At 45.6% G+C, this 13,612-nt stretch overlaps 1 protein-coding gene across 1 annotated transcript in view; it reads right to left on the reverse strand.

The window, feature by feature from the left end:
- LOC124596138 overlaps positions 1-13,612 on the reverse strand; it is a 257,058-nt gene that overhangs the window by 220,355 nt on the left and 23,091 nt on the right. The gene's annotated exons all lie outside the window — the stretch shown is intronic.

The raw sequence follows: 13,612 nt of genomic DNA on the forward strand, positions 1-13,612 counted from the left end.
AACGCTTTCTCCGCTCCTTTCGCCATTTTGTTTCACTGCGCTCTCGAGCGCTCTGGCGGCAGAAACCTGAAGTGCGGCTTCAGCCGAACAAAACTTTATGAGTTTTTCTACGTATCTGTAGTGTGTCGTGACCATATGTCAATGAATGGAGCTACAGTGAACTTATGAAATCGCTTCAATCATTTGTAATAGCCCTATATATATATATATATATATATATATATATATATATATATATATATGTGTGTGTGTGTGTGTGTGTGTGTGCGCGCGTGTGCGTGTGGCCTGTACAATACATCGGTAATTTTTTCGAGTTCTATGGCCGTGAAATGTATTTTTTTTTAAATATCGATATATCGGATTCACGATGCTTTTAAAATACTAACAGTCCTATTCATGGGATCCCTACTAACGTGAGCAAAACAGTAATTTCACGTGACGAGAAACTGTAGTGACGATAGGACACGATCCAGCCGCTCTCGAATTCAGACACATTTCTCTTTTTTATGTGGTGCAGAGCATGATCTCACAATAAACCGTCATTCAAACGTGGTTTCTGGGTGAGAAACTAGCTGCGTAATGTTTCGTCATATAAAGTAGGCTATATATGGGTGGAGCTAATCTTCCCTACCGACTTAGGTTCACCCAGTTTAATCATAAGAACTTTTGCCAGCTTATTAAATGCCGTATTAAGTAACGCTACATATTTTTAATACATTCACAGAAGTGAATACATAATTGTCCGTCCTGATCGCACATTATTATATAACGCGGAATATGCCATCATCAGAACTCTTAAAGCGAAATGGGAAAACCACTAATGTAAAAATAATATGTTCCTTTGGCTGAAGGCTACGTCTACGGAAAAAATCTGAGTACATACTAAGGATAATATAGCTGAAAGCCATAACGTATTATTAAGATTATTGATATCTATGTCAAATGCTTTGCACACGCAGGTACACGAACAACTTCTACAACAGGTGCGAGAGATGAGATAATGTGTCCAGCAGCGCACACATTTGATAGTTTAAAATAGGATATCAATGGTAGTTGTATAGCATGGCCTTAGGCCATCGTTGGCAGTTGTTCTTGTAACTGTGTGTAAAAAGCATTAGACGTTGATACGCTTATCGGAACAGTTTTAATCGTTTGTTATTGCTATCACCCTAGTTATCCTTATTATGTACTCTTAGATTTTCTCTATACACTTGCACTTCAGTCAAGTGAACCTATAATATTAACAGTAGAGTTTCTTTTCCATTTTGTTTTTACGAACCCAGTCATATTGTGAATTATACAGGGTGTCCCAACAAGAATGGTCAGGGATACGACAAGAACAATCAAAGGAGTTTAGCAAACATAGTTTCTAAACTGCATACCTTACCAGCTATGAGCACGTCCTCATCTTCGATGCTGCAAAACAAGTCTCTTCTACTGCGAGCTGTTCGCTTTTCATATTTTGTGAGGTGATAGTATGGACTAACACAAGAAAAAATATTCATTACACATAGGCTCAAAACGGCATAACTTAAAGACCTATGAGCACTTGTTCATCGTCGCCACTACGTATCAAACACACCTGTTCTAGTGAACAAACGCTCACAGCTCTGAAAGTCTGAATTTCAGAGCCCATGTTTACTTAGAATTTTTGTTTGGTTTTGACCATACTACCTCCTTCCAAAATATGAAAAGCAAAGAGCTTAAAGTAGAAGAGATTTCACACTTCGAACATGAACAAGCCCTTACAGCTCCTAAGGTGCGCTTTAGAGCTCATGCTTAATAGAATTTTTTGCTACGCGTGATTGTTACTGTCATATCCCTGAATACTGATTTCTTCTCGGACACCCTGTATAATATTGTGCGGTCAAGACGGACAGTTGCGACCGAAGTGCCAAATGTGATCACGGAATCGTTTATAGACTGCATATTTTGGGCCCTTACCTTGGTTTGAAGATCAAATCCAAATAGACACAGTTTCCTAACAAGTTTATTTACGTGCACCACGTTCAAAAGTTGACATATTTAGAGGACGTTTTCACAGGGGCGCACCTAACTGCTACGCAGGCGGGACATCTTCGCATGATGTTCTACACGTGCTAACAGTGCCACTATCTCAGGCAAGAACAGTTCTTGTCAGAAGACCATCATCAGTCTCTGGAGAAGTTTAGCTTTCAAAACTTTCCACAAAGCCCCACTGTAAAAAAAAAGTCCAGTGGGGTCGGATCATGAGAAGGGGCTGGTCACGAAACAGGATGTCCACTTGACATACATCTTTCAGGAAGCATTTGAGGCTTGTATTCGAGATGAAACACAAATATGTGACGGAAAAAATATCAGACGTTTAGCTGCAGTGGGGCACTGGGCGGACTCAGCGATGACAGATGAAAACTCGTGCTGGACCGGGAGTCGAACTCGATTTTCCCGTTTTACGCGAGTGGTTTCCTTCACCATCTCAGCTAACAGAGCACGCCCCCGTCCGACCCAACTCTACATATATCGCACATTGCAGAGTAGCGCCTGCTATCCATTAATCCACTTGCTTGCAGCCTAACCATATTCCCGCAGGGAATCGCATACTGTTGCACTTCTGCACTGAAGTATCGCGACGCCGTCTGGAGTATAAATATTACATGGGGATAATGTCTGTTCTTTCGGACATGTGAGTCCGAAGGAGCTGACATTATCTCTAAACAGGGCATTTCCGTAAGAGAGTGCAATAATTTAATACACTACTGGCCATTAAAACTGCAACACCAAGAAGAAATGCAGATGATAAACGGACATTCATTGGACAAAAACATTATACTAGAACTGATATGTGATTACATTTTCACGCAATTTGAGTGGATAGATCTTGAGAAATCAGTACCCAGACCAACCACCTCTGGCCGTAATAACGGCCTTGATACGCCTGGGCATTGAGTCAAGCAGAGCTTGGATGGCGTCTACAGGTACAGATGCCCACGCTGCTGCAACATGATATCACAGTTCATCAAGAGTATGACTGGCGTATTGTGACGAGCCAGTTGCTCTGCCACCATTGACCAGACGTTTTCAATTGGTGAGATATTTGGAGAATGTGCTGGCCAGGGCAACAGTCGAACATTTTGTGTGTCCAGAAAGGCCCGTACAGGCCTGCAACATGCGGTCGCGCATTACCCTGCTGAAATGTAGGGTTTCACAGGGATCGAATGAAGGGTAGAACCACGAGTCTGACATGTAACGTCCACTGTTCAAAGTGCCGTCAATGCGAACTAAAGGTGACCGAGACGTGTAACGAATGGCACCCTATACCATCACGCCGGGTGATACGCCAGTATGGCGATGACGAATACACGCTTCCAATGTGCGTTGACCTCGATGTCGCCAAACACGGATGCGACCATCATGATGCTGTAAACAGAACCTAGATTCATCCGAAAAAATGACGTTTTGCCATTCCTGCACCCAGGTTCGTCGTTGAGTACACCATTGCAGGCGCTCCTGTCAGTGGTGCAGCGTCAAGAGTAACCGCAGCCATGGTCTCCGAGCTGATAGTCCATGCTTCTGCAAACGTCGTCGAACTGTTCGTACAGATGGTTGTTGTCTTGCAAAAGTCTCCATCTGTTGACTCAAGGATCGAGACGTGGCTGCACGATCCGTTACAGCCATGCGGATAAGACGCCTGTCATCTCGACTGCTAGTGATACGAGGCCGTTGGGATCCAGCACGGCGTTCCGTGTTACCCTTCTGAACCCACCGATTCCATATTCTGCTATCAGTCATTGGATCTCGACCAACGCGAGCAGCAATGTCGCGATACGATAAACCGCAATCGCGATAGGCTACAATCGGAAACGTGATGGTACGCATTTCTCCTACTTACACGAGGCATGACAACAACGTTTCACCAGGCAACGCCGGTCAACTGCTGTTTGTGTATGGGAAATCAGTTAGAAACTTTCCTCATGTCAGCACGTTGTAGGTGTCGCCACCGGCACCAATCTTGTGTAAATGCTCTGAAAAGCTAATCATTCGCATAACACAGCATCTTCTCCCTGTCGGTTAAATTTCCCGTCTGTGGCATGTCATCTTCGCGGAATAGCAATTTTAATGGCCAGTAGTGTATGACATAGAGGATGCTCCACTGAACAATTTGAGATATGGAACCTGGGGTTGGAGAAGCCTGCTTAAGGAGGTAATAGGAATAAAATCACTTTACTGTGTGCTTTTTTATTTACATTAGTTATAGGTAGCTGCAAATACCATCACTGAAATAATGAACGTATCTACCTCAGTGCAAGCATGACATCGGCGGATAAGATTCTGACGCACCCTGACAAATGTCCCTGGTACTGGGTGTCCAGAAAAGGACTCCCTGATTTCAAAATTAAATATCTCGAAAACAAAGATCGATAGAGGAATGCAGTAAACGGTATGTTTATTGTGAAAGCTGTAAGAAGTTTATACAGTAGTTTGAAATAATAGTTACAAAAGCTGCTAAGAGATGGCGCTGTAATCGCCATACGTAACGCCTAGTATAAATAGTGATCCGAAGCCCAGAGCGATCAGTTCCACTATTGAAACGTGAAAGGAGGATAGCGTACCTAAGGAGGAGATTAAAACCATGTACTCCATTGAACAACGCGTTTTTCTGGTGCTAGAGTACCACAGGTTAGAAGAGAGTCCTACGGCAACAAGGCGAAGTCTTCAAGCACGATTTAATGTTCCAAAAGGACCCGATGCGAAAACCATTCGTACGCTCTTTGCAAAATTTCAACGAACAGGCAGCGTAACTGATGATCTAGTGGTGGCATGTTGACCGCAAGCAAACCGCAGTTACGCTTGATAATATCGCCACAGTTTCTGGAATTATTCAGCGAAATCCAATGTCATCCGTCCGTAGAATTGCATCTGAGACTTGTTTGAAGCGTTCCAGCATGCAGAAAATACTGCGAAAGAGCCTACACATGTTTCCATTCAAAATTCAAACGCACCAGGCCATACCCGTACGAGCTGTGCAACAAAGGGTTGCCTTTGCTAATCAGATGCTCACAATGATTGATAGTGAAGGATTTGATGTTGGCTGCATTTAGTTTACATATGAAGCACACTTCCACCTGAATGGATATGTGAATAAGCAGAACTGGCGATTTTGGGGTTCCGAAAAGTCATATTGGTGTGAAGCAAAATCCCTGTATTCTCCTAAAGTTTCTGTGTGGGCTGCAGTATGCAGCAGAGGCATTATTGACCATTTTTTCATACAAGAAACGGTCACTGGTGCACGTTACCTTGCAATTTTGGAACAATTTTCCGCCACACAGCAAGCGTTGGAGGATCGACCAGGTACTGAATGGTTTATGCAAGATGGAGCCCGACCATATCGGACCGAACAAGTGTTTCGCTTTCTTGAGGAATACTTCGGGAATCGAATCATTGCTTTGGAATATCCCAAATTTATTGGTGCAGGCATGGATTGGCCTCCATATTCGCCGGATTTGACTCCCTGTGACTTTTTTTGTGGGGCACAGTGAAAGACATGGTCTACCCGAAGCATCCCGCCACGCTGGACGAGCTTGAATCAGCGATCTCTGTGGCATGTGAATCCATTTCGGTTGAGACACTACGAAATGTGATGGCGAATTTCATTCTTCGTTTGCGCCACCTCTGTAGTGCCAATGGTGAACATTTTGAAAACATTGTGATGTGACTGTTTGCAAAGATTGTTTTCATACGATTATTTCACTTATGTATGCTGATATGAGCTGTACAGCGTACAGCGCCATCTGTTAGTAGATTTTGTAACTATTATTTCAAACTGCTGTATAAACTTCTTACAGCTTTCACAATAAACATACCGCTTACTGCATTCCTCTACCGATCTTTGTTTTCGAGATATTTAATTTTGAAATCAGGGAGCCCTTTTCTAGACACCCTGTATGTTTCGAATCACATCACAGGCAGCTACAACTGGGGAATCTAATTCCATCAACCTATCCACTGGGTTCTCGCACACAAGTGACTTTAGATGCCCCCATATAAAATAATCAAGTGGTTCAGATCAGGTGACCTCGCACACCATGGAATAGGACCTCCCATTCCAATCTAGCGACCATGAAATACAGCGCTGGCATGGATATGGACATCCACACTGCAGTGAGGCGATGCACCATCCTGTTGTGCCCATATCCCCTAACGAAAAGCCAAGGGTATGTTCTCCAACAACTCAGGCAGAACTCTTCGCACGAACCTCAAGTACAGATGGCCATTTACAATGCCAGGTAGAAGATATGGCCCAATGAGATTGTCGCTTACAGTGCCGGCCCAGATACAGCAAAACGTACTTGATGGTGTGACTCTACTACAGCGTGAAGGTTTTCCTCATCACTCACATTGCTATTCCTGCTGTTGGAAATAACATCGCGATCAAATGAGGCCTCGTCAGTAAACCGCACGATCTGGAGGAAATCCGGTCGATTAATCCCTTGTTTTAGTAGCCACTGCCGCAATGCGACCCTTGGTGTTAAGTCAGTCATAAGCATTGCGTGGACTCATTGTGCGTGATGTGGGTATAATTGTTGATCGTGGAATGCACGCCACACGCTGGTATGTGCAGCGCCCATTCCACGTGCAATACGACGAGTACTGGCAGTGGGATCCTCTGCAACACGTTCCAGCATCTCCTCTTCAAAATTAGGTGTGCGAGTGGCTCTCATGTTGCCAGATCCATCGCTTCTTCTTTCCAATGAACCACTCTCCCACATTCGTTGATCGAGAGAATCAAATACTCGTCGTGACGAATGATGCTTCTAAGGAAAACGTTCCCCGTACCGCTTTCCGGCGGCGTGAGCATTACAACGTGCTTCCCCCCACACACTATGCATGTCAGTGAGTTCTGCGAAACTGTACCAGGTACTGCTCCAACGTTTTGCACTGTACGTCTCTGGTCTCCGAATAGCGCTGAGTTATGAACGGGTGTGTCGTTGATTCACAGCACTTTCTCTCATGGGACAATGTAAATACGATACAACAGAGCCACCTTGTGAATAAATAAAATAAACAAATCCAGAATGATGACTTCCTAGTAGCCAGGCACGTCCTCCTTGTTTCCTTGCAGGAAACAATGTACAGGTAAATAAACAGCAGAGTACGTGTAACCTTCTGCGCGTGTTAGTTGTAAATAAGCTGGAAAACAGTAATGCTAGACAAAGTCGTAAGCAAGTATACTTCCATATCTTCTTAAGTTGGCTTCTCCGACCCCAGGCTCCCTACCTCAAATTGTTCAGTGGAGCATCCTCTATGTCTTGTTAAATCTTTGCACGCTCTTACGAAAACACTCTGTATATTACACTACTGGCCATTAAAATTGCTACACCAAGAAGAAATGCAGACGATAAACGGGTATTAATTGGACAAATATATTATACTAGAACTGACATGTGATTACATTTTCACGCAATTTGGTGCATACATCCTGAGAAATCAGTACCCAGAACAACTACCTCTGGCCGTAATAACGGCCCTTGATACGCCTGAGCATTGAGTCAAGCAGAGCTTGTATGGCGTGTACTGGTACAGATGCCCACGCTGCTGCAACATGATATCACATATCATCAAGAGTGAAACTGGCGTATTGTGACGAGCCAGTTGCTCGGCCACCATTGACCAGACGTTTTCAATTGGTGAGATATCTGGCGAATGTGCTGGCCAGGCCAGCAGTCGAACATTTTCTGTATACAGAAAGGCCCGTACAGGACCTGCAACATTCGATCGCGCATTACCCTGCTGAAATGTAGGGTTTCACAGGGATCGAATGAAGGGTAGAGCCACGCGTCTGAAATGTAACGTCCACTGTTCAAAGTGCCGTCAATGCGAACTAAAGGTGACCGAGACGTGTAACCAATGGCACCCCATACCATCACGCCGGATGATACGCCAGTACGCCGATGACGAATACACGCTTCCAATGTGCGTTCACCGCGATGTCGCCAAACACGGATGCGACCATCATGATGCTGTAAACAGAACCTGGATTCATCCGAAAAAATGACGTTTTGCCATTCGTGCACCCAAGTTCGTCATTTAGTACACCATTGCAGGCCTCCTGTCTGTGATACAGCATCAAGGGTAACCGCAACCATGGTCTCCGAGCTGATACTCCATGCTGTTGCAAACGTCGTCGAACTGTTCGTACAGATGGTTGTTTCTTGCAAACGTCCCCATCTGTTGACTCAGGGATCGAGACGTGGCTGCACGATCCGTTACAGCCATGCGGATAAGATGCCTTTCATCTCGACTGCTAGTGATACGAGGCCGTTGGGATCCAGCACGGCGTTCCGTATTACCCTCCTGAACTCACCTATTCCATATTCTGTTAACAGTCATTGGATCTCGACCAACGCGAGCAGCAATGTCGCGATACGATAAACCGCAATCGAGGTAGGCTACTGTCCGAACTTGATCAAAGTCGGAAACGTGATGGTACGCATTTCTCCTCTTTACACGAGATATCACAACAACGTTTCACCAGGCAACGCCGGTCAACTGCTGTTTGTGTATGAGAAATCGGTTGGAAACTTTCCTCATGTCAGCACGTTGTAGGTGTCGCCACCGGCGCCAACCTTGTGTGAATGCTCTGAAAAGGTAATCATTTGCATATCACAGTAAATTCTTCCTGTCGGTTAAATTTCGCGTCTGTAGCACGTCATCTTCGTGGTGTACTATTTTTAATGGCCGGTAGTGTGCATAGGGATTGTGTCTGTTCTTTAGGACATTCATGTCCAAAGGAACATACAGTATCTCTGTCAGAGGTATAAATGTGTCCTGCGATAATGACGACACAGTGGATGCCCCGGCGTCTTCAGCAGGTGGCACCAAAACCAACAGGCGGTTTTCCAGCTGCAGACTGGAGGGCGCCGGGTTATGTGAATGGGGTCGCAGTAAGAGCCAGCGGTGTCAACGGGGCAGCAGCCGGAGCGTCCGAGTTGAGTCCTGCAGGGAGCAGCCGAACGAGGTGGACACCTTGTCAGCGAGAGGAGCTAACACTGGGGACAGTGGTGCGCGGAAGACGCTTGCCGGCTGGTGGCGCGTCGTGAGGACGAGAGAGCTACTGTAGGGCAGCCCGGTAGCCTTCAAGTTGGGAGCACCGCACAGAGAAAGCGAGACCGAGAGCAAAGACAAGTGCTGACGGGTGTGTTCCGGTCGGCATTTGTTCCTGCTGCTTGTAGAATTTTGCCGGTAGAATTTTCATAGTTGAAATGCACGGGCAGTGCCTGAGTCTCAGTGCTGGACGCCATGTATTGAAGATTTTCCACGTGCAACACTCATGTGTAATAGAGTCCTTTGCTTTGTCGAAGACTGCATTGTATCAACTGAATGAGTCATACAGCAGTGGTTAATATTAAATGGCTAAAAATCCTATTTCATTTTACAGCGCTTGTGGGTCAGATTTCCTGTTGAAGGTAGTGACAAAACACATCATTTACGTTGCTTTTTTCCCACATTACTTCGTTTTGGCGCTAAGCGTATTTTATTTTTACTTTTCTTATTGTGTTTCAATACCAAGCATGTTTCTTGTGGCTACAGTTCATCTGTTTTTAATAAAGGTGTGTTACTGAGTAAAAAATACCTATACTCCCGCAGCTACCAGCCTCTCCACCCCACAACTCCATTTCTCTAACATCCATATCAACTGTAATTGGGGAGTCCGTCATGATTGTATCAAGTACAGGTGATAACAAGCAGACTGAAAAGTTTGTAAGTGTGTTGCGGATGAGATTATCCCTGAGAAATAATTGTTAAGAAAAAAATAGCTTCGTTTCAGAATTGTTTAACTTTATAGTTAGCCAATCACGTCATCGCGCGCACGAATTCGAGCAGCATGACGGAGACAGTGTCGCCAAACTTGTTCTTCGTTTGGTTTCCTCAGACCGAACAAATGTAGCTTTTACTCTCTTAGGTTAAATTTATCACTGCCGAAAAAACTACATTGTAACTTGTAATGAGTATCTGAACAAGTGGTGACCCAAGTGAGGGTGTGTGTGAAATATTATGGGACTTAACTGCTAAGGTCATCATCCCTAAGCTTACACACTACTTAACCTAAATTATCCTAAGGACAAACACACAACACCCATGCCCAAGGGAGGACTCGAACCTCCGCCGGCACCAGCCGCACAGGCCATGGCTGCAGCGCCCCTGACCGCTCGGCTAATCCCGCGCGGCGACCAACAGATGTCTGTGCATAACCGCATTTTAGTCCGTACAAGTGCTTGAATTTGACCGCATAACGACCTGATCGGCTAACTCCAGTCCCAAATAATTTGGAAATAACGCAGTCTATCTAATTTTTTTCTTAACAACTATTTCTGAGGGATAATCTCCCCTGCAACACCCTTACAAGTTTTGCAGACCATTTATGGCCACCCTGCATACGCTCGAAGGTAAGGTGAGGTCTCTTCCAAAATCGTACAGAATGTGTCTCTTACGGATACAGTGTACTCTGCTACACCTAAGGGAGGAAGAATCACATACCGGTCGATTAACCAGTCACTTATTGTAATCATTCACACTTTTAACTGCAAACCTGGAGGTTGACTCTTCACAGTCTGAGTGCAGTTTTTCAACGGACCAGAAATGTGTACATCCAATAGTGAGCATTTCATTTCTGATGCAACGAAGTTCATCCGAGAGAAGTAGTGTACACACGGGAAAGTAGGGATCGATGACACACTATGCTGCAGCAGTCACTGGCTCAAGATGTGACGTGCTCAGAAAGCTGGAGTTGGGGCTTGCACATTCTTTTGTTGTGGGGTCGGTGTGTCGAACCCGGAACTCCAGATGGCCAAGCTGAAGCCGGCACCCACCGCACCGTATTTTGTCAGTAGGCCGAGCAAGTTCAAGAGCGTCAAGGGGCAGTGCAGAGTGATACAGCGGTATTCGGTAACATTTGTTTATTCCGATAATTTACAGTACTCAGTGGGTGAAGCATAGTGTCGGCGTGCTGTCCGCACGCTGTCCCGTGAGTCCAGTTGGGTCAGCAGACTCCTGGTATGCCGACGCCGCTGCTGCCGTCATCAAGGCCACCCTGCTGGAAGTCCACGCTCTCGTGGTCACTGCCAGCCGATGCGTTGCGACCTGCACCAAGCTGCTGCCCGCAATTCTGGAGAGTGCTCCAGTCCCTGGTCCTCGCTGCCCTCCACCCCGTTTGGCCTGCTCTGTTCAACCATGAGATGAAGGAGGGTGTACTGGTCACCCGTGGCTCTCGGGCTGCCACTGCTCCCAGGACAGGCCCAGAACGTGAACCCGCACCCTCCTGAATGCTGTGCCACAACTTGCCGCTAGTGGTGCTTGCCAGATGGCAACTTCCGTCGCCATCTCTGGCGCTGTTGCAGTGCTGCTCACCTCCCGCAGCGTAAACCTCGCCTGGACCCCAGTACGCCAGGTGGGAAGTGAACGTGTAGTCTCGAGTGGAACGGAGCCCCTCCTGGATCCGCTGCAGACCACTGTCAGTGCCCTCTTTCAGGCAGGTCGTGCGATCTCCAAGTTCCACACTACCATTCCTACTCGCCACGGTGTTGTGTCCCAGAGGCAGAATATAGCCCGAACAAGTACACAGAGAATAGAATACAAGCAGAGACAGAAACTATGGCAGGGATCAATTTACACACATCAGCCACTCTTGGCTTTGGCCTAGTGCCCCGCCTCATACATCGCAATAACTTAAAGCAACGTTGCAGTTTCATGCCTCATTGTTGGTCCACTCAAAACATATCGTGCATGCAAACCGCCGTTGCAGCACCGCGCCCGTGAGTGCCATATTTACCTTGCCTGGCCTGCTGGCTGTCGACTGTTGCCACACTATGCCAGCGGCCCCACATTTCATCTTCCAACATCGCCTTCACTGAATTTTGATAAAATTTCCCTTTCCTTCGACTAGGACTGACACTAAAGTGCGCGTCATTTATGACGGCGGTCGAGTTTCGGTTCGTTCTGCGCATGTGACGTCACAAATCACAGTCAGCCAATGAACAGAGAACGACGTTGCCAGAGCTCGACTGCAGTGCAGAGCGCGGACGAGTGTCTTCAGTTTTAGAAACGTTCAGTCATAAATAAAGTAACTGAACGAAAACAATGTCTTGATAGCAGAATTTCTTTTAGAGAAAGTTTGGAAAAAGCATTCTTTATGCCATTTGCTTCATATTCTAATAATTAATTAAACCAAACAAGCGATAAGCCTCCTAATTCAGGCGATAGCAAGGAAGGGTGTTTGTATCATTCTCACTAACCGCTTTTCCGCAACGGGGAACAACAGTAATTGTTTATTTCCTATTGTACTTCAACGAAACGTGTGTAATTCATAGTCATACCAACAGGGTTTGTCGGTATTTTGCGTCCTAGTTTAAAGTCCTCCAGGAAGTACATTGAATGTCCAGCTGCGTTAGTGTAATGGTTAAAGTGTTTTGCTACTAAGCGAAAGGGTCCGAGTTCTAACATTGTTCAGTGTTTAATATTTTCTTTATTTAAAAATAATATCGAAGTGTCTTACTTCATGAATTTTATTCGTTTGAATGTAATTTTTTGAAATTTCTAGTGGCAAATGAAAACAACCATACGGAAAGTATACGCTATGGACTTTTACCTCTGCAACTCTTCAAAATTGCGTGCAGTGGTTTACCCCATTTAATGCTGCACAGTAACTGCGTTGAACATCGAAGCAAAATTAAGTCATTTATGGGGGGAAGGTATCAGTCAAGAAGATGTGTAAAAATCAAATTTTTGGGCCAAATAGTTTTTGCGAAATCGAATGATAAGTGTGTCAAAGCAGTCGGAACACCATGTGTCTGCACAGGCGAGCAGTGCAGTGATGACAAAATCGCGCACAGCACGGAATGCGGGGAACGCGTCTCTGTAGCAGCGAAAGGGTTAATGCGGCCGTGGTGGCTTTACTTAATAAACTGCGCGCTCCCCCCTAAACGTAAGTTTGCTTGGCGCGTGCAACTGGCAACGCAGCAATCTCCCGCGTTTGGGCGGGCATGCGCGAACCGCCAAGTTAAAAGAATCGAACTATAGTGCAGCACTTTGAATATTGGGTGTAAAGGTAATGTTCTCATATTGCTATACACCTAGCATACTGCGTAACACATGTGAACGAACAATTGATGGGATACTGATTAAAGGCTACTCATACTTTGGCAGCGTAATCATGCAGTATGTTTGGCTTCGTAAGTTACGAGACTGCCGCTTTAGAACGTGGGTTCTCTATCTCATATTTCATCGTGTCTGAGAGTCTGTATAGAGCTCCACAGGCTTGTGGCCCGTGGCCGCTGTGCACAAGACAGAGTTAGAATACTCTCCACATAGGTTGGTAGAAGTTGTCGAAGATGACCGATGCTGTCTCGCTTAATGGCACAGCCGACTGAGTGCCGTGCACTGCCGCGCGAATGTCACGCACTCACAATTACTCCCACGTAGGCCTCGAATTTTCAGAGCACGCATGCACGAAGTGCTTCCCTTACGACTACCCCTTGTGCTTCCTTCCTTACCATTATCAGTTGTAACGAGTCCTATTTGTTCATTTACTTTACTTACTCCAAAGAGCCTACTGTGTAGCTGGACTGAGGTTTTTTGT

This window comes from Schistocerca americana, chromosome 2 (genome assembly GCF_021461395.2).
Source record: "Schistocerca americana isolate TAMUIC-IGC-003095 chromosome 2, iqSchAmer2.1, whole genome shotgun sequence".
NCBI lineage: Eukaryota > Metazoa > Arthropoda > Insecta > Orthoptera > Acrididae > Schistocerca > Schistocerca americana.